This window comes from Anabrus simplex, chromosome 6 (genome assembly GCF_040414725.1).
Source record: "Anabrus simplex isolate iqAnaSimp1 chromosome 6, ASM4041472v1, whole genome shotgun sequence".
Classification (NCBI taxonomy): domain Eukaryota; kingdom Metazoa; phylum Arthropoda; class Insecta; order Orthoptera; family Tettigoniidae; genus Anabrus; species Anabrus simplex.
The window spans coordinates 272,455,619-272,477,115 of record NC_090270.1 but is presented as its reverse complement, the minus strand read 5'-3'; the positions used below and the strand labels follow the sequence as shown (position 1 = coordinate 272,477,115).

General features: G+C 40.9%; 1 protein-coding gene across 1 annotated transcript in view; it reads left to right on the top strand.

Moving 5' to 3' along the window:
- The window catches only part of LOC136875974 (uncharacterized), a 1,136,984-nt gene that overhangs the window by 1,074,791 nt on the left and 40,696 nt on the right, over nucleotides 1–21,497 (top strand). The window lies entirely within an intron of this gene.

The following is a 21,497-nucleotide window of genomic DNA, read 5'->3' as shown; positions in this document are numbered from 1 at the left end:
CTCCATGTACAAAGGAGCATCTGCTCACTTCAGTGTAAATGTCCGTCGGCTTATTAATAAGAGATTCCGTTACAGGCGGCTTGTTAGAAGTGGACCAATTCCTTGGCCTCCACATTCTCCGGACCTAAACCCCAAAGACTTTTATATGCGGGCGCATTTGAAATTTCTTGTGCATCAAACTCCGATATCGGATGCAGAGAGTCTTAGTTCCCGCATTGTGGATGGCTGCGAAACCATACGCAGTACTCCAGGGAAACATCAGCGCATCCGAGGTTGAATGCGATGGCGGCTTGATGCACGTACAAATGCGTACGGATGGCATTTTCATATTTCATGTAAGAAAGAGTTTCCTGTGATACGCTGGTACGTTCTGTTGCTGTGTGTTTCGCACGATTAATGTACTATCTAGAGTTTCCCGACTCATTGGCTGAATGGTCAGCGTTGAGGTCTTCGGTTCAGAGGGTCCCAGGTTCGACTCCCGGTCGGGTCGGGAATTTTAATCACTTCTGATTCTGGCTCGGGGACTGGGTGATTGTGTTTGTCCCAACACTTTCCTCTTCATATTCACACAACACACTACACTACCAACCACCACCGAAACATGCAATAGTGATTACATCCCTCCATATAGGAATGACGTCAGGAAGGTCATCCGGCCGTAAAACGGTCAAATCCACATGTGCTACACAGTTCGCACCCGCGACTCCACCGGTGCAGGAATAGCGGTAGAAAAGAGGAAGAAGAATGTGGTATGTAGATTTGTAGAAAATGTGTTCTAACATGGAAGTAAAGCGTTTCGGGACCCATGTCAATACGAGATATTTTATTCTTCTACGTGAGCTGAAAATCATCAGCCTATTTCCAGTCATTCAACTGGATCAGAAATAAAATGAATGAAGCCCCCATCTAGCGTCGAGAATAGGAATTGTGCCGGCTGCCAAAGTCTGCCTCACTCATCTGGCAAAATGATTGATGACTGATAGATGAAATGAGTTGATACTGAAGAGTGTCACTGGAATGAAAGATGACAATGAAAACCGGAGTATCCGGGGAAAGTCCTGTCCAGCCTCCGCTTTGTTCAGCACAAATCACACGTGGAATGGCCGGAATTTGAACCACGGAACACAGCAGTGAGAGGCCGGCGCGCTGCCGCTTGAGCTGTGTAGGCTGCTGTGAGGAATATGTCCTGAAATTTTGACTTATCCTATTTTTAAACACTATATAAACTGAAAATATAATGCAGATCGTCCAGGAAGAGTGTGACGCCAGTAGTTTGGACAGAGCGAATTTGTGCTGACGAGCGAGTTGGCCGTGGAGCTCTGACCTTGCACTCGGGAGATGTATGTATGTACGTTTAGTCCTCAGCCCGGAGGCTGGTTGGATCCTCAACAGCTCTGCCATCAGCTGTCATAAATGGCCTAGGCATCACTGAAGAGGCGTACTAGGGAAATGAGGAGTGAGGTAGTTTCCCGTTGCTTTCCTCATCGAGCCAGAAGTTGCTATTACATATCAGTCTGCCAAGCCCACTGAAATGCATGCACGAACTGACCCTATGAGCAACATTTTCATACCATTCATAGCAGGGACTGGCTGCATTAGGAATGGCATTACTAGCATCACTCATACCTCAGTCACTTTCATCTTGTCAAAGCCAAGGATAAAGCTGAGACAGATCAATGAAAGTAACAATATTGCTCTAGCCCATACCAGAAGACATAGTGCACTGTAAACACTACGTCTTGCCAGCATAGGCATACTCGGGAGATAGTGGGTTCTAACCCCACTGTCAGTAGCCCTGAATATGGTTTTCCGTGGTTTCCCGTTTTCACATTAGGCAAATGCTGGGGCTGAACCTCAAGTAAGGACACGGCCGCTTCCTTCCCAATAGTAGCCATTTCCTTCTCCATCGTCGCCAAAGATCTATTTGTGTCGGTGTGACGTAGAGCAAATTGAAAGAAAAAGCTCTGTGCTGTTTACAACGGCTACTATAAACGGAGGAAATCATGGTACGGATCAATGAATTTCTACCTCAAAGAGCACCTGGGAAACACTGATAGGAAATTGATGGCTAGGAACAATATGATACGAAAACTGCCAGGTACAACTTCGGGTGACCAAGCCAATACCTTACACATAGCATGTATGGCGTTAGTGTGCTCTACTGCCGACTACAATTGGCCTGTATGGTATAGAATTGCGAATTATTTAAGCACAGTCGATACAAAATTCAACGAGTCCGTGAGGATCATGGCAAGCACTGTAAGATAAGATGAACAGCTCTGAGCTCTTTACAGGTACAGTTAAATATTTATCCACCACAGTTCTCAAGAGAGTAAGTTCATAAAGTGATTACTTTTGGCAACCAATTTCAATGTTTGTAGTACTTGGTTCAGTGTTTCAATATTTTCCTTTTTCGATTTGCTTTACGTCTCACCGACACAGAAATGTCGTATGGAGACGATGGGAGAGGAAAGGGATAGGAGTGGGAAGGGAGCAACCGTGGTCTTAGTTGAGGTACAGCCCCAGCATTTACTTGGTGTAAAAATGGAAAACCATGGAAAACCAACTTCAGGACTGCCGATATTGGGGCTCGAATCCACAATCTCCGGAATGCAGTCTGACAGCTACGAGACTAAAACCGCTTAACCACTTGCTCGCTGGTTTGTATTACTTCAAGTTAATCACTGTAGTCTATACTGTTTTTATTTTGTGTTATCATATTTAAACTTGTTCTTCAGATTTTAAACTTTGGTTAATTTTCTCTTTCTCTTTTTTCACAAGTAATAATTATTCTGTGTATTGTTTCAATGACTTTGAAAAGGTATTTTATAGTGTAATGAGGAAGAAGATGTGGAAAGCCATGAAAGAGTTTGGGATTCCAAAGAAAATTATAAAGATAACCCAAGAACTGTATGAGAACTACACATGCCGAGTTTCACATCAGGGGATGTTGTCTAAGCCCATCCCAGTAAACACTGGAGTTAATCAAGGATGTTTGCTGTCACCTATACTATTTCTGATGGTGCTGGATCTTATGATGAAGAAGGCAATGAATCGCCGAAGAGGAATTCAATGGGGACTGACAGGCAGGTTGGAGGACTTGGACTTTGCGGATGATTTGCGTTTGCTAGCCAAGAGTTTTAAGGATATGGAAGCAAAGCTAATGATTTATAAACCGAAGCATCAGAGGTAGGATTGAAGATAAATGGATAGAAAACCAAGAAGATGCGCTATAATAACCGAAACAAGGCACTGTTATTTTCAGGAAACCAAGAGATCGAACAAGTCAATCAGTTTTGCTACATGCGAAGTATAGAGGATATAGGAAATAGATAAATAAGGCTAAAGGAGCATTTGCAATGCTGAGACCAATCTGGAAATCAATGGAATTTAACACCTATACCAAACTACGCATCTTCAATACAAATGTCAAGTCAGTACTGCTCTATGGGTGTGAAACACGGAAGACTAACAAACAACTGATTAGCAGACTTCAAACATTTGTGAACAGAAGTTTGAGCAATATCCTGAAAATATGGTGGCCACAAGTAATCTCCAATGAAGAACTGTGGAAAGAAACCATCAAATACCCATTGATATTGAGATGCGCCGTAGGAAATGGAAGTGGATCGGGCATACATTACGGCGAGATAAAGACAGCATAGCAAGACAAGCCCTTGAATGGAACCCACAAGGTAGCAAGAGAAGAGGCAGACCAAGGAACACATGGATGAAGAGTGTAATGGCAGAAGGGATGGAGAAAGTAGGGAAGACCTGGACAGAGATCAGGACGATGGCGCAGAACAGAGTCCGGTGGCGGAAGTTCATTGATGCCTTATGCTCCACTTAAGAGATACAGGAAATACGTCAAGTAACTCAAGTATTGTTTCAATGTAATTTCTACATAAAGGGGCTCATTAAGCCTCAATAGCGAAATTTAACCAATAAATTCCTCTTCAATAAATGTATGGAGGAAATAAAATTCCATCGCCCTCCGACACCTGCCAGTTTATTCAGTACTGTGTAATCCCAAAAACTCGTGTCCATCAACAAACAACCAGATTCATTTCATATCAAGAAAATATGGGAGAGGGAGGGGGAGTTGTGAAAAGCCCATCCAGGATCCTTACAAATCCAGCTCCAATAGATTATTCCACTCAACATCTTTCAGGAACTTAATTGCCAAGATTTGTATGATACTGACTGAACCACGCACGAATAATCCATGAAAGAGGTAAAGCAAGTGGGGCATACTTACTTCCCTGAAGAGCGTTCGTGAAACCCAATTACCAACACTATCCGAGAGTCCCCAAATGGATGGTTTGAGGGTAACCGAAAAGAGATTTTCTCTACCCTTATCCTGGATGAATACCGTGAATGTTCGACTGTAACGTTTCGTTCATATATAAGTATAATTTTATATATTGTACATTACCACTGTAGACTGTAACTGCCATACGATAAATCTCTATAAATATATATAAAAGAATGTTTCCTTGTGTGTCATTTATATACTCATAAACTACAGGACCGATTTCGCTGAAATTTTCGCAATTTGTCCTTATTATCCTGAGAGGGTTTGAACGAAATCCGGTCTGTAGTTCGGCATAGGGGATGAGAAGGGGTGGAAAAGCAAATAGGGGAAGATAAGCAATCAGCAAGACAAGTCTGATTAATGGGTTGCCTAACTAAAAGTATATGAAGATTATTGTGTGTTTCTAAGAAGCAATTCTTCATATTCTCTTTCTATATATAACGGCAGAAGGGGGAAAAAAGGTCGAAAATGACCGAGATTATGCATAAATGTGTGTATGTTTCAGTGTAGCTATCAACAAAACTTAGTGAAATGAAAAGATCTGAAAATTACCGATATTAGCGGCGAATCCACAATCTTTGGGGTAGCTGAGATAATTTGTGACACTCTCGATACCGTTTAAGGTAAAGTTCGTCCGCAATCGGTATGGGGCTAAAAGAGTTTTTAAAGAATATCGAAAATGACCAAGATTATGGATGTGCGTGTGTATGTTCCAGCATAGCTCTCAACCAAACATGATAAACATATGACTTAATGTTTGGGAAAGAAAACTGTGGGTAAGACACCCCTACGAGTGGGGGTGGAAAATGGACTGAAATAATAGAAAACTACCAATGTTAAATGTGAAAACGATGCATTTTAATAAATACATGTTTTCTTTTACTTTTAAATAAACGGTCTAGGAACATCTAACGCGGTAGAATTAACAAACGCGAGTACCTGCTAGAAATTAATAAAATGCAGTGAGGAAAAGGCAATTGAAAAGGAAGAACAAGAACATGCAGCAGCAATACTTATAATGCATATATGAATTATATAAATTCAGAATAATATTTCCAGTATCGAAACTGTGAAATACCATGCTATTTCCTAAACAAAACCGTAATAGACTATTCGTTTTTAAAGTAAGATTATAGCCAATTATAGCCCATGCCTTATAAAATACAACCCCAATGCTCATCTATCTCCAGACATGATTACATCTCCCCTACCCTCCTCACTACTCCTGGCCTACGCCCACGACTGTAAAAAGATCGGCTTTCAGTCCATTCCGGTTATTGTACACGAGTTTGAAATAAATATGGAAAAAATATGTTCGTTACCAAAGATAATGACTTGTTAAAAAGACAAAACGCTGACATTTCCCAGTCACATTTACAGTATATTACTGGGAATAGAAGTGTGCCATACTTTGGCTACGTTGTGTGTCTAAGATTTTCGAGGAAGGTGACGTGATGGTACTGCAGTACAAACTCTGAGATTTGGCTTCTGACCTGTAGCGACAGTCCTTGTTCATAGAGTATCACTATCATATCGACGGCCTAGTTCTAATACCTCGAATTTGACAATACTGTTCTATCCATTATCTCCTTTCAGACTGGCCACGGCTCGCAGCTAAATATGGATATGTAGACCACAGAACACTTTTTGTTAAGTTCATTTTCCTATGAAAGTTACCGCAGCGTACTGTAGGAATGTTGTTTGTATAACTTAATGACGCACTCTTACAGAATAATATATTTAAGGCCCATTTTTCTTTACACATCAGCATAGGAACGTGAACACGACGAACAAACAGTTCTGATGGACTGCATATTCACATGTGGCGTGACAAGTCTTAAAAATAACAATGGACAGGAAGAGCATTGCCAGATACGTGGTATTAGAACTAGTCTTTCGATATACTACAGGGTTGAAAACCCTTAGTGATGCTTTTTTTAAATATAAAATTTCAAAAGGACATGAATATTTGCCATGTAAAAGTATCAAGTAAATATCAGAAATCTCCAAGAAAACCTTTCAATTTCATAGACAAAATCAATGTTGCCCGTAATGGTGAAACAAACCACTACTCTGAATGAAATAGGATACTCCCTGTTTACAAATGCTGATAAGTTCTGACCAACAAAGTCAATGATAAAGTTTCACTAATCAATCAGAATATTATGACCGCCTGCCTACTATCGATATAAACCCATCCAAGCGATAGCAGCGTCACCTGACGAGGAATGACTGCTAGTCAAACATACGCACGGTGCATGTAGTATCAGTGAGCGTGCACTATGTCTGTGTAGAATGGGGAAGGCGCGCGATCTATCTGAGTTTGACCGAGGGCAGATTGTGATGGCCCGGAGTCTCGGCACGAGCATTTCGGAAACTGAACGACTTGGCGGGTTTTCGAGGAGTGCTTTGATGAGTGTCTTCAAGCCCAAACGTCGAGGGGTTGGGCGGCCACCGCTCATTACAGATGTCAGACGTCGTAGACTGGGCAGACTGGTAAAATGCTGGGCGGAGTACAAGTGTGTCTAAACACACGGTGCACAGAACACTCCTAAGGATGGACCTCCGCAGCCGACGACCCATGCATGTTAACACCGCGACATCGGCAACTACGACTGAAATGAGCACGTGACCATCGTCACTGGACGTTGGTGCAGTGGCAGAGCGTTGCATGATCTGATGAATCACGATACCTTCTTCATCATGCCAATGGGAGGGTGCAAATCCGTCGTCTTCCAGGATAACAACTCCTTGACACCTGTACTGCGGGACGGAGACAAGCTGGTGGCGGCTCAAATATGCTCTGCGAACATTCACGTGGGTATTCGTAGGTCCAGTAGAGCTCGTACAAGGCTCCATGAAGGCCGAGAAGTATCGTACACTGGTTGCAGACCACGTACACCCCTTCATTACGTTCATGTACCCCAACGGCAGAGGCATTTTCCAGCAAGATAATGTGCCATGTCACAAGGCCAGGAGTATGATGGAGTGGTTCGAGGAACACAGTGGCGAGTTGCAATTGATGTGCTGGCCCCCCGTCTCTCCAGATCTTAAACCGATTGAAGATATCTGGGACGTGATTGAACGTGGCGTTGGAGCTCATCGTCTCCCTACACAGAATTTACGGGAACTAGGTGACGTGTGTGCAGGTAGCCGCTGTTATCCGTGCCTAAGGTGGACATACGGGCTATTAGGTAGGTGCTCATAATGTTCTGGCTGATCAGTGTACATCGTTCATAGATTTTTGTAACAAAAAATATGGGTTGTTTATAATAGCCAAAAGGTGACACTGCTCACTATTCGATTACATAAGGTATGCTATATATTGTAAGTTCCTATTAGACAGTGATTCAACATTACTCACAAGAAACTGAGAAGATTCCTATTTTCCAAAGCAGGGGTGAAGACAGAAAGCTAAGTTACATTTAGCACATATGTGCCGGATCCCTCGTCCTTTCCTTTCACCTGCTGTGCTGAACACACTTGGCGGCGTCTTGTTGGAAACTACTACTTTGCAGTAGGTGCCACAAGGGATGGAAAATGTCTCTCCGTCATCAGTGGTTGGTGACCCGATGAGAGAATGCTCTCTGACTAGTTGGTCCCGAAACCTAATACTTCTGGAAAATTTTGAAGATAACTTGAAGCTTAAAATTTGCTAGTGGTATATTCAGTCAGTTTATTATTGAATAGAGCATGGGTATTGCACAATTCGTGAAGAATTCCCGAGATATTTATGTGTCTTCCATACACACTCAGTGGACCGGGCAAGTTGGCCGTGCGGTTAGAGGCGCGTGTCTATGAGCTTGCATCCGGGAGATACTTGGTTCGAATCCCACTGTCGGCAGCCCTGAAGATTGTTTCACGTGGTTTCCCATCTTCACACCATGCAAATGCTGGGGCTGTACCTTACTTAAGGCCACGGCCGCTTCCTTCCAACTCCTAAGCCTTGCCTATCCCATCGTCGCCATAAGACCTATCTGTGTCAGAGCGACGTAAAGCCACTAGCAAAAACAACACACTAAGTGGAATAGGTCAAAACATCCGATCTGTCAAAAAGTACCTATTATAGTCAACTGCGCAGCAGGTTTTTCTATTGGTTGTTTTATCTGTCTGGGTTGAAGGTCCATCATGTTAAGAGCTGCTCTGGATTCTCTTTGCCCTCTTTCAAATTTGTCTGGAAATTTTGGCATTTCTTTTCTGTTCGTCATGGCGGTGCCTTATGCATTCGTTTTGATTCAAGTATAGTGGGTGATCATACAATATTATGTACTTTAATACAGATTATCGATCCATAATATATGACCTTCGTACAAGGTTTTTCCTTTCTTACAAGTTTCATGGCTGCAGCAAAATATATCTCAATTTTTCTCACGTATTATCTCTGTACTTGTTCCTGTATACACGGTAAAATCCAAATATATCTCGTCCTACAGTCGTAGATAACTAAAGTGCTGATTTTAAATATGTAGCTGCAATAAACTGAATTAATAAACAGTGTTAAAATTTCATCACTGCGAAAGTTTGCAAATAGTAGAAATTGGTACTTCTTTCTGAGGTGGTCATCTTTAGACTCTACTTTATACAAAATCTGTACAAACCGATCTTTGTTATTTTCACTAAAATGTTGTAGCCACAGTAATAAGACATGTTGGTCTATAATTGTGAATTCCGAAAATTGTCGCAAGATTATTGAAGAACAACAGGTGAATAATCTACTATTGTAAGCTTTATAATATTTGCAGTTTAAGTCGCACACGTTTTCAGGTGTAGATTCTCTCCATTTTCGTTGTCTTCGTGTCATTTTTGGGTAATGAACAGGTATTATTTTTGATGTTGAATGTATGTGGACCATAGTTTCTGACGAAAAATAAAAGATCCTTAAAATATTCGAATCATTTGGATCATTTAGTATTACACCTTTCGAGATATCGGGTGTACTGTTATCAAACTTGTAACATTATCAGGCTGATCCTATTATCAGAACACCTCTGAATGAGTTGTATATCGTGAAGGTGCCTTTTCCGGAATTGTGAAAAATGTTGGTTAGGTAATCGAGTATCAATGCCATCACCACCACTAGGATGATACCCAAATTCCAAATCACTGATATCAGAGTATTCATCTTCCTTTTAAAGTGAATTCACAGATTCGGAAGTTTCCTCTTCTATATAAACGTACTATCGACTAGACGAAGCCATTTTTACCTACCCTGCGGATTGCTGCTTGGCTGGGGCCAGCTGACCCAGGGTACAGGATGTGCTCACTGATTGCAACAACACTCCAAATTATAGATGACGTTCAAATGCAGCTAAATATTTGAATGGTGGTTCATTATGTTCCTAAAAATGATACAACCCGCTGTCTGCGAAGTTCGAATATTGCATAGCAAACTCGAAACCTGTCCCTTTCTTTCACACATTGAGCTCAATTGTCAGATATTCCTGGCGCAGCAAGGACGTAATCATTTCGCGTGTAAAGGCTAGATAACGAATTTCCAGGGTGCATACAACTATGCTAAACTAATTAGGTTTTTTGTTCAGATAATAGTACTCAGGGAGGCCACAGACAAATATATAAATTGCGATTGTATTAAATTGATTTATACATTGTCAATGGAAAATACCCTGTATCAACAGAAATGGCTGGTAGTCGACTCGTCTGGATGATATCCTGAACAGAGAGAGATTCAGCACCACAAATACAACTAGATGAGAATGTCAAACCCCATTTATACGTACAGCTGGCACATCGTCCACAGTTTGTCCATAAGTCTTATTGATGGACTAGATCTGGTAGCTTAGTTTACGTATAAGACTATTTGAGAAGCTCTTGGTTGGCACTAGTCTGCCATATTTTTCATTATTTACAGTATCTGTTACAGTGACTCCATTGTTACTCAAATTTGGATCATTATGTAGCGAAGGACAGTAAAATCGAAGCCTTTTCTTATTGATGGTAGCGACGTCTTCATGAAGAGGGCGGGAGAGATTAGTACCGATAGTTACTTTTTTTAAATTCCCTTATGAGATCTATACATGTTGCAGAGTTGACGTTAGTATTTATCTATGAATTGGCAGCCAGATAATTTGTGTGTTCCTACGTGTTCCTGATATAATAATGCATATGAATGTGCTGTTGATCGAAGCTACCACGCAGTATACCGACTCAAGAGAAGAAGTTCTCAGCTAGTATTGAAACTCTTTTAAAATGTTTTCAAACCTGTATCAGTGACGTAATTCACTTCAGTGAAACTACACCTTGTGATAAGTATTTCTTTGTGAAGAGAAATAAACCTTAACTAGAGTGACCCGTCGAAATTTGGTGGGTGGGTTTTCTTGAAAAAATATGCTATAGAAATAAAGAGCATCTTTGCAATGATAGAAATAATTTTAATAGTTACATTTCTGTAAATGATGAAAACCTACAACCTGCTTACCAGTTTTTGACCGGGTCAGGGATGTAATGAATGAATCAGATATAGGCTGTTATTACGATGGGGTCGCCACTCCCAAAGTGATTTACATTAATGAGTGATAGATGCTATAAAATGAGAATGGAGAGTGTTGCTGGAATGAAAGATAACAGGGAAAACCGGAGTACCCGAAGAAAAACCTGTCCCGCCTCCTCTTTGTCCAGCACAAATCTCACATGGAGTGACCGGGATTTGAATCACGGTATCCAGCGGTGAGAGGCCGACGCGCTGCCGTCTGAGCCACGGAGGCACTTTCTGTAAATGATATGAATCATATTTCGTATTCATTGCATACAATGTTATTTTTAAGCCACTTCCTTATATACTACATTCCACAGTAGTATGACCTTTAGGTACAGTTTACCCTCTCAAATAATTGAAAGAATGCCCTCCAGACATTGCAATATATAACTGGCCATGTGTAAATACTGGCTGAGTAACCACACAATCTAAATTTTGCCTTTGTGCTTTGTTAATTTTCATAAAAAGCATGATGACTAGGAAACGGTCGTCTTTGCATGAAAAAGAAATATTATGTCTGGTGTTGTGAATTGGCTTCTTATAATTGAGATTCTTTGACCTACTCATTCACTAGTAATTTCAGGTCTAGACAGTTATTGTACATATTATTGACAATTAACCCTATTCCATTTGAATTTTCATGAGTAGTATTAAGATATGAATTAAATGTGAAATGCTGGTGAACGCAAGATTGCACTTCATCAGCGTAAGGAAGCTTTCACGATGATTGTAACCAACGCTCAAGGACGATCGCTGAAAGTATCAGGGGTCAATTTGGAAATTTCGTGCTTCTCTCATGGTAATTTTTATATTGCTTTCCGCACGGTTGTAGCTCGCGGGAATTTAATACATACTCTCCTAATAGGCCAACGGCCGTAGCCATGTTGAAACACCGGATCCTGTGAGATCTCCGAATTTAAGCAACATTGGGCGTGGTCAAGATTTGGACGGGTTGCCAAGCGCTGTTGGTGGGGGGTAAGGGAATGGAGGAGCGAAAAGGAACTGGCCACCCTACCGTACGTAAACTCCGGCTCAGGGACACCTCTGCGGAGGTTCGGACCTGTTTTCGGGCAGAATACCCCTCCCCTCTCCTAATAGTGTGACACGTAATATTGTTTATCATACGGCACTGGATTTCACCGTTAGAGAAAACGCACAAATTAAACGAATCGATATTAATAATTAGCAATGAGTTCAAAAAGTAACCAAACAGCATAAATAATGTAATTTTGTTTCTATTTGTGATGTATTTTCATGAGTTTGTTTGTCGCATATTACCACAGCAATTCATGTGTAATATTTCATTATCTCGAAAATTAGCCAGTACATCCATAGGGATATTAATGAACAACATGATACATTACAGGTGGGGCTAGTAGTAAACTGCTAGTAGTAAATATAACCTTCCGCATAGGCTTGGCGTCAGCAAGGGCAGCAGGACATAAAACCCAGGCAAGTCCAAATCACCCACTATCAGGGTGTGGAAAGAACGGAAAAAGAGTATACAAACTCGATGGGCATATTTTATTGAAGTCCAGTATTACAAATGACAAACATTTCAATTTTGACAAAAGCATAAACACCTACAATTCTTTTCCATCGATTTGAATATATCGATGGTGGTGAATTGCCTCGAGGGACGTTCCTAGCACTATCGACCGTCCAGCTGGGCCAATTACGAGAGGTACTCAGATAATAACACAACTGTGTAATCCTCATTAAGTGAACATTAATTGTTTGACTGAAGTGGGAGATACATCCATTTCAGTTTAATTTATTTTTAAGTGTTCATTCAAACACGCGATTGCATTTAAGACCTTTAATAAAATAACTAATTTATATAAATATCTAGCACTCTGTTACTCAAAGGATCTTGTCATTCTAAGGATAACTAAAGTCTACTGAGTATAGTTCATGCATTCTGGAGACGAGCGGTTCAAACCCCATTGTGGAAAGGCCTGAACATAATTCGCCATCTCAAATGGATCAGATACCCTCTCCACAGTGTGATTGTTGCGCCGGTAGACAGAGGGTAAGTTGTTGGTGGTGGTGACTACTGTTTTAAGAGGAAATACAACCGGGCAACCGTACTCTATTAACACTAATCGGAGAGGAGAATGGAAGGGTCCGACACTTCGAAAAATGTTATCGGCTAAAGAAGACAAGAATATGAAGGTCCTGAAAATTAAGTACTCCCTAGGCATCCACTGCTCTAATACCGTCGGAGTTGGAAAAGAACAAGAGTTGATCAAGGGAGGTAGGATAGGATTGATGAAAATGTGGATCCTGGCACAGGTAAGTCGGAGCAATGTCAGGATTCAGCTGAGGGCCCCAACTGAAGATCCAAAAATTAAAAGTCCTGGCCTATTTTTAGTCACCACAGGAATGTGTCAGCAGAGCGTGAAAAGGTGAGAATTTGGAATTTATCTTCCCCACTTCTGCATTAGAGGACTCTAATTTAGACTTTGCGTTGTTTTTAATTTTGCTGTATTTGGTTCCTTTAAATGCGAAAATGATTTATTATTTTCTAATAGTTTGACGTCGTACTAACAGATCGAAGGTTTTCAGTATAACGATGAAAGGATGGGAAAGGACTAGGATTAGCAAGGAAGTGGCCGTGGCCTTAATTAAGGTACAGCCGCAGCATTTTCCAGGTGTCAAAGTAGGAAACCACGAAGGACCATCTTCAGATATTCGAGCCCAGAACCTGCCGAATGCAAGCACACAACTACGCGATCCTATTCGCACAGCCAACTCGCTCGGTATATGATTATCATACGCTTCAATAATAATAAAAATAATAATAACAATAATAATAATAATAATAATAATAATTGTACCGGCTTGTACACATCTACGCCGCACATTTGAATTTTCCGCCTTGAAGTCCTCCTCTACAGGAGAAACTCTGAACTTTAAAAAATGGATCAACTCCTAAGTTTCTCAGAAGATGTCACTACCGTAAATTTTGTGATTACGAAGTTGTCAATACTCTGTGGATTTCAACTTGTTTTGTTTTCCATTGATCAAGAAATGTGGACATTCTCTTATAGATGTCTCTCCAAAAACACTATGATCATGCACCCTGGTGCTAAGTGAAGGAACCTTTTTGAAGAAATTTTATATTCATAAGTTTTCTTATTACTAAATTTCGTTCTTTCATTTGCGGGTTGGCAATATTAAGCTTTTCTTTCCGCCAGTTTTGAAGTTAGCCAATCAATTATTTCTGTAATTAATTTTCAGCCACCGGGCGAGTTGGCCGTGCGCGTAGAGGCGCGCGGCTGTGAGCTTGCATCCGGGAGATAGTAGGTTCGAATCCCACTATCGGCAGCCCTGAAGATGGTTTTCCGTGGTTTCCCATTTTCACACCAGGCAAATGCTGGGGCTGTACCTTAATTAAGGCCACGGCCGTTTCCTTCCAACTCCTAGGCCTTTCCTATCCCATCGTCGCCATAAGACCTATCTGTGTCGGTGCGACGTAAAGCCCCTAGCAAAAAAAAAAAAATTCAGCCAATCCCGTATGTCTTCTTCGATTTTGTGTGTAACTGTGTACTGTAACCAATAAACGCCTGTGGGTGTGTCTTAATTATTCATGGAAGTTCTCGAATCTTCCCGGAGGATATAAAAACTGCTGATTTTCTTGTCTCTCGGCCACTTCATCAACATCTAACTTAGTGTAGGAACGTGTAGCAAGAGGCGGAAAGCGCCTCTTTCTTCAGGCAGCAGTTCTTCAGTAAGTTAATGGCCGCTTAACATCTTTATTTCTTGCTAGCTCAGCAGTTTAACCCGCGGGGAAGGTACGAAACCTTTACCATGTAACCTATCTGTTTATGTGAAAACTTCATTTATCTTTAAATGTAAATCGGGGATAGAGAGTGCTTTACCCTCTCGAGTTCCCCTTCATTTTGATTTGAGGTGACTACGTTATAGTAACCGATTTTCTTCTCTTCCTTAATGTGTTAAATTTGTTCTGTATACGAGTCACCTCCATAGTTTGGGAACAGCCCGTGTTTCATCGGCCTAGTGCCCCTTAGGTTTTAAGAAGTTTCATGTAGGAGTGCAAGTTCACGCCTCCATTCATTTTGCATTTTGGGCCATTTACTTAACCTATTATTTTTCTTCTAAGGCCCAGTAGGCTGGGTACAAGTTACCCCTGTTTCCTTGTAAGTTGTACTTTGAGGGCAGTTAATGGTAAAGTCTGTTATGGCCTTTAATAGGCTCTGAAAATTGAGAGCGGGTCAGCTCTTTTATTTGTGCTAAACGTGCCTCAGAGAGGCTTGATATTAAAAGTTGTGAGTAAGTGCTCCATGTATGGAGGGGATTTCTGCTCTTTGGTAAATATGTGGTTGTGAGCTGAGAGCTCAGAAATTATAAAAATTGGGGCTTGAAGCCCAGATTGTTAATTTGTCTCTAAATCGTGGCTTTCCTGGTCTTGTACCTGATTGTCGGTTATTTGTTGACTTGTTGTTATTTGTTAAATTTTGAAATTCTATGTCAAAAATTGTTTTGCTATTTTCGAAAATATAATTTTTAATGAAATTTTAACTCATATCTCGGCCTTGTAGTTAGACCCATTCACCCCGGCACCTTCTTTCACCTCTGCTAATCCACCAAACCACAATAATAATAATAATAATAATAATAATAATAATAATAATAATAATAATAATAATAATATATCCTTTGTTCCATGAATGAAGATGCCCGTAAAAGGAAGGTAAGGGCCACAAATGCGTGTGGCCTCCGAAATGCCTGGTCCAGGTCTGTCGAGTTGATGCCCTATAGGCTACCTGTATATCTGTGAGAATATGGCCCTACTTGTGATAAATTCGAATATTGACCGAGCTCGATAGCTGCAGTCGCTTAAGTGCGGCCAGTATCCAGTAATCGGGAGATAGTGGGTTCGAGCCGCACTGTTGGCAGCCCTGAAGATGGTTTTCCGTGGTTTCCCATTTTCACACCAGGCAAATGCCAGGGTTGTACCGTAATTAAGGCCACGGCCGCTTCCTTCCACTTCCTAGGCCTTTCCTATCCCATCGTCGCCATAAGACATATCTATGTCGGTGCGACGTAAAGCAAATAGCAAAAAAAAAATGGAATATTGAAGACGGCACAAATACGCAGCCCCCAAACCAGAGGTATAGTCCTCTCCGTGTAAGGACGTACCCTAAGGGTGCAACCTTACCCTTTCACCCCTGTAATATTAAGGTATCGATTTATAGTTACTTTTCTTGCTGTTGGGTATTTTGCAGGTCTTTTTCAGTGTCGGTAACGATACAGTTTAGGGACCCTACTTGCCGATACGACGTCTTACATTAACCGTTAATCTGGCACGTTGGCAACGTTCAATCACTGTTCTAGCATGAATTGCGTGTTGCCACCGCATCGCCGTTAAAGTCACTAGTGATACATTTGCGAGAATATTTAAAGCATATTTTCTTTTTGTGTGGGATTGTAAATCTATTTGGCTAATACCAAGTAAGTAGAATTGTGGCATGTTCGGATAATGCATTTATTAACATTGTTTGCGTGAAATGATTAAAGTGCTCAAGTACGTCAGGCTCATGTCTAGATCTACCGGTACACGAAATAACTCTTGCGGGACGAAATTTTGGCAGTAGAACTTATAACATTATTATTTTCAAATCCGCAGTGAACTTGAAACCTGACCTAATTTCCGTTCACGGAGCTTGGCACATTAGTATTCCTATATGTTTCCTGATAAGCTTGAAGATATAACCAGCCTGCAGGCTGAAAATATGCCCAATAATTTCTCTCCTTACTGGTTACCGGTGTTGAAGAGAGAAGGAAATGTTCGCGCAAAAGAAAGGGAAGTCATTGGATGTCTGGAACTTTCTAAAATCACACTGCAAAGACTTATTAAATAAATTGCATCGTTTAACACGCCCCTCTTGTCAAGAATATGGTTATAGTACGCCTAGTGTATATCAAAATAAAGACGGATAATTTTGAGTGAGAAAGTGTGTTTATTTCCTTAATTCCTCATTGAGCGTGGAAATCGACGAGATATTCATAATTATCTTGATTTATTTGATCTTATCTTTTATCATTTACTAGGGTAGGGAAACATTGATTATCGGTGTTGAGGTTAGTTTGTTATGGTTATGTCTGGTGATTTTAATATGTAACCAGGCAGGTTGGCAGCAGTGATCAGCCATTACAAAAAAGAGAAAAGAAGAGCATCGGGCGGCGATATTTACTTTCTGGGGTATTTCCTTACGTGGACATTACTATATAAACAAATGAAGGTAAAATCACCAACCTGGCCACTAACAGAAACCGAGGCTATCTGAAGAAAACGAAGCGATAATTAAATATACCTTAGGCCTTGCAAAGTCAATACTGAAAGCTCGGAAGAGAACAAGAGTTGTATAAGGAAGGTCGGACAGGAAAGATGCCATCAGAGAGCCCGTTGGAAGTAAGGTGCTGCCAGTTTCAGCTTAGGTCTCCGTATTGGCAAACTCACTCCCGTCGAGGAGTCCACTTCTACTCTCTTGTTACGACAGAAATGTATTCCCCGCCTCCGCACACAGGGGAACTTCCCTGTATTAAATAAAATGTTTATTGCTGCACTCAGGGTCTAGCGTTCTCTTTGAAAAGGGCTGAACAAAGTACATTATTTCCTTGAATTTATATTTTCACTAACGTCCCTTTCTTTACATGGAGTTGTTTAGGTAATGCAACAACTCACGCCCGCCATTAGTTCACACGTTAGTCCTAGACAACTTCCCAATACTGCGCTTGATCTTATGGAAACCAAATCAGTGTTATGCAATACGGCTTGAGTTTAGAGATTCGTGGTTGTTTACTACACTCCCTCTAGCTTCTCAACTGGACTTGTCTATGTCGTATACTAAATAAGAAATTAAAAGCGAACTATCCTCTACCTTGACCACAATATCGTACGCAGGAACACTTACCCACCAATAAAATAATATACATTTCACAAGCCCTATAGATCATACTATTCCTACACTTCTTCTTTTCTACCGCTTTTCCCACACCTGTGGGATCGTGCGTGCGAACTTCTTCGCACATGTGGATTTGACTCTGCTTTTGCGGCCGGATGCCCTTCCTGACGCCAACACTGTACTGTAATTACTATTGCGTGTTTCTGTGGTGGTTGGTAGGTGGTGTGTGAATATGAAGTGGAGAGTGTTGGGACGGACACAAACACCCAGTCCCCGAGGCATAAGAATTAATCAGAACCGATTAAAATCCCCGACCAGGCCGGGAATCGAAGTCGGGACTCTCTGAACCGAAGGTCAGTACGCTGACGAATCAGCCAACGAGTCGGACAAACATACATTCCTACAGTACGATATGGTAAAGGTACATTCAGAAAGGGGAGGTAATGTGCAGAGCAAATTTTGACCTAATAAACATTATAGCATATTTTGGAAACACATCTAACAAAAATTATTTCATCATTTTTCGATTTCAAATACCTTATGATAGTATACATCGCGACTCACCTAGTTAGTGTTTCAACAGAATTTGGACTTGAATAAAATTCAGGAAATATAATAAAGGATGCACTGACTAAAACGAAAGGTAAAGTTTATGGGTTGATACAGTGATTAGTTTGAAATAAATACAGGTGTGTGTTATGGTGATGTGCCCCCCTCTATAATATTTAATTGTGTTCTTGTAAAAAATTTCAGTGAGTGCAGAAAGTCAGGTGCATCCTGTCACCGAGTAGGACCAAAAATTGAGGGTATTGACATAGACAGCCCAGCGTTTGCTCATGATACGGCACTAGTCTCCGAAGACATCTCTGATGCACAGAAACGGGTTGCCGTATTGGAAGAGCAAGTGGGAAAAAATAGGACTTAAAGCTCATATGAAAAAATAATATCAAACATGCTCCACTTGAACTACCATTTACGAATAAAACTGAAAGAGTGTAAATGAATTTAGGTGAATGGATGACTGAAAATGGCAATGGAAATAAATCAGTAGCTTCACGAATTCAGAAAATGGAAATTGCTTTTCAACACAAGGAATGTTTATAACAAAACATGCTTTTTCTGGAAGAGTAAAATTCAGCCTTACCTAACAGTGATCAAACTTGAAGTGCTTTATGCTTTAGAAATGCTCGATTTCGTAAAATCTTAAAGGAACAACTAGAGATTAAATAAAGGAGAACCATGAGAAAAATCTTAGGGTCCAGAATTAAAAATAGAATACATTAACCCAAACCCAACTCGAAAAATATTTTTAAGTTTCTAAACTTACTGATAAAATGAGATTGCGAGGAATTCACTTTTCAAGCCATTTAGAAATAATGAATAACACCAGACTTGCTTATCGAATACACAAATTTCTGAAAATAAGACGTAATACATGAAAATGGTATAAACGAGTAGGGAAAACCTGACTGAATTACCCCCCCATGGCACTACAGCCCTTGAAGGGCCTTGGCCTACCAAGCGACCGCTGCTCAGCCCGAAGGCCTGCAGATTGAGAGATGTCGTGTGGTCAGCACGATGAATCCTCTCGGCCGTTATTCTTGGCTTTCGAGACCGGAGCCGCTATCTCACCGTCAGATAGCTCCTCAATTCTAATCACGTAGGCCGAGTGGACCTCGAACCAGCCCTCAGGTCTAGGTAAAAATCCCTGACCTGGCCGGGAATCGAACCCGGGGCCTCCGGGTAAGAGGCAGGCACGCTACCCCTACGCCACGGACCTGACTGTATTAAGATCACCAAATCTGCAGGATAGAAATTTCATCAGGAAAATTGTTCACACAAGTGATTTGAGGAAGATGAGAAAAAGCAAACACGACGTACCTGACCTGAGGAACGCAAATTGCAGCAATCGATGAAAATGGAGAACTATTGGGAAAGGAGGAAAACCCGAAAATATTGATTCCGCATGGTTCTAAGTGACCTCATTCGCACAGAAGATTGAAGTACGTGAGAAAGAAAACGTATGGTAACATAATTGTACATGAATAACAAACAACGTAATTTAAAAAGAATAAAATATTTTATCAGATAGTTTATAAATTTAGTTATGCAATATTATTTTCAATAGACAGAAGAACCTAACAGTTTATACATTAACTGAGTCAAAACTCAGAAGAGATGGCTTCACATATCACATACTTTCCATAAGTTTATTGTGATTAGTTAATTGCTGTGGCTCGGGGGCTGGCTGTATGTTTCATCTTCATTCATTGGAATTCACCTTATTTATGGTCCAACTCTCACTGACTCGCAGAATAAACTCGGAAAGGACGTGCTCCAGGCAGCTACGGAAGCCATAGATAGGAGACGACTTGCAAAGGCAAAAGCTGACATTGGATAAACACGGAATTTACTACATTTCAACTTCATTCCGAGATCTATATGGGTAAAGGTTGAACTACTCATTGTGCTTGGGCAACGCCAATTATTTCTCTAAACATCCGGGACAAATATATCTAATAAACATGCAGACACCTAGCGATGGTTCTTTTCAAATATGTTATAGTGTATCAGGATTATCGAACTAAATGTGTTCAGATCCATCCTTGACAATCACATACTGTAGTCTAAAACGTAGTTAAAATCGTGTGGATATTTTCTGTATTTTTCGTACATAACCCAAACCCAAACAAACCCCATGGCACTACAGCCCTTGAAGGGCCTTCGCCTACCAAGCGACCGCTGCTCAGCCCGAAGACCTGCAGATTACGAGGTGTCGTGTGGTCAGCACGACGAATCCTCTCGGCCGTTATTCTTGGCTTTCTAGACCGGGATTTTTCGTACATCAATACTTATTAAAGTTAGATAACGGTCGGAAAATCGTTAATCGTGCGCTCGGAGAGCTGCTTTCGATATGGAATTGTTGTAAACAGTAAGTGTGGTAAATCGTGTCACAGTCAGTGTCCAGGCAGTGTCTACTACCAGAAATCGAACTCGGGACCGCTTGGACTGAAGGTCAGCATGCTAACCATTTATCTACGGAGCCGGGATGTATTATGGTAGTATAGTTTCACCAACATCTAACTAACTTCGTTTAGCTCTTCCAGTTACCGGATATTTTTCACCCGTCGAACATTTGTGGGACGAGATGTTTAATCCCCAACAGCTCTGCCTAGGCATCACTAAAGAGGCATACTTGGGAAATGAAGGAGTTTCCCGTTGCTTTACTCAATGAGCCAGAAGTTACTATTACATATTCAGGATGTCAAGACCACTGAAATGCACACGCCAACCGATTCTGTCAGCGACATGTTCACACTATTTATAGCAGGGACTGGCTGCATAAAGAATGGCATTACTAGCATCGCTTGTACCTCAATCACTTTCATATCATCGAAGCCAAGGACAGAAGGAGAATAAGAAGACATAGTTCAGTGTAAGCACTACGTCTTGCCAGCAAAGGCATTTCAAATCATAAACACTATTTAATTTAAATTCACTGAATTTCAAATACGCATGACAATTCAGGTACAAATATTTCTTATTTCTAGCTGCAGAGGCTCCAAAGATAAGCAACGCAAATTATTTTACTATTGGCCACATAAGAAATTCCTACTCCCTTTAAGATGTGAGACTATCTAATTAATTCCAGTCCATAACCGAACTCTATACACGTGCCTCTTGGATGTTAATGAAAGACTGCGGGTTGATGCGGGCAGGCGTCTTGCATTAGTAAGTAGCCACTATAAGATAATCG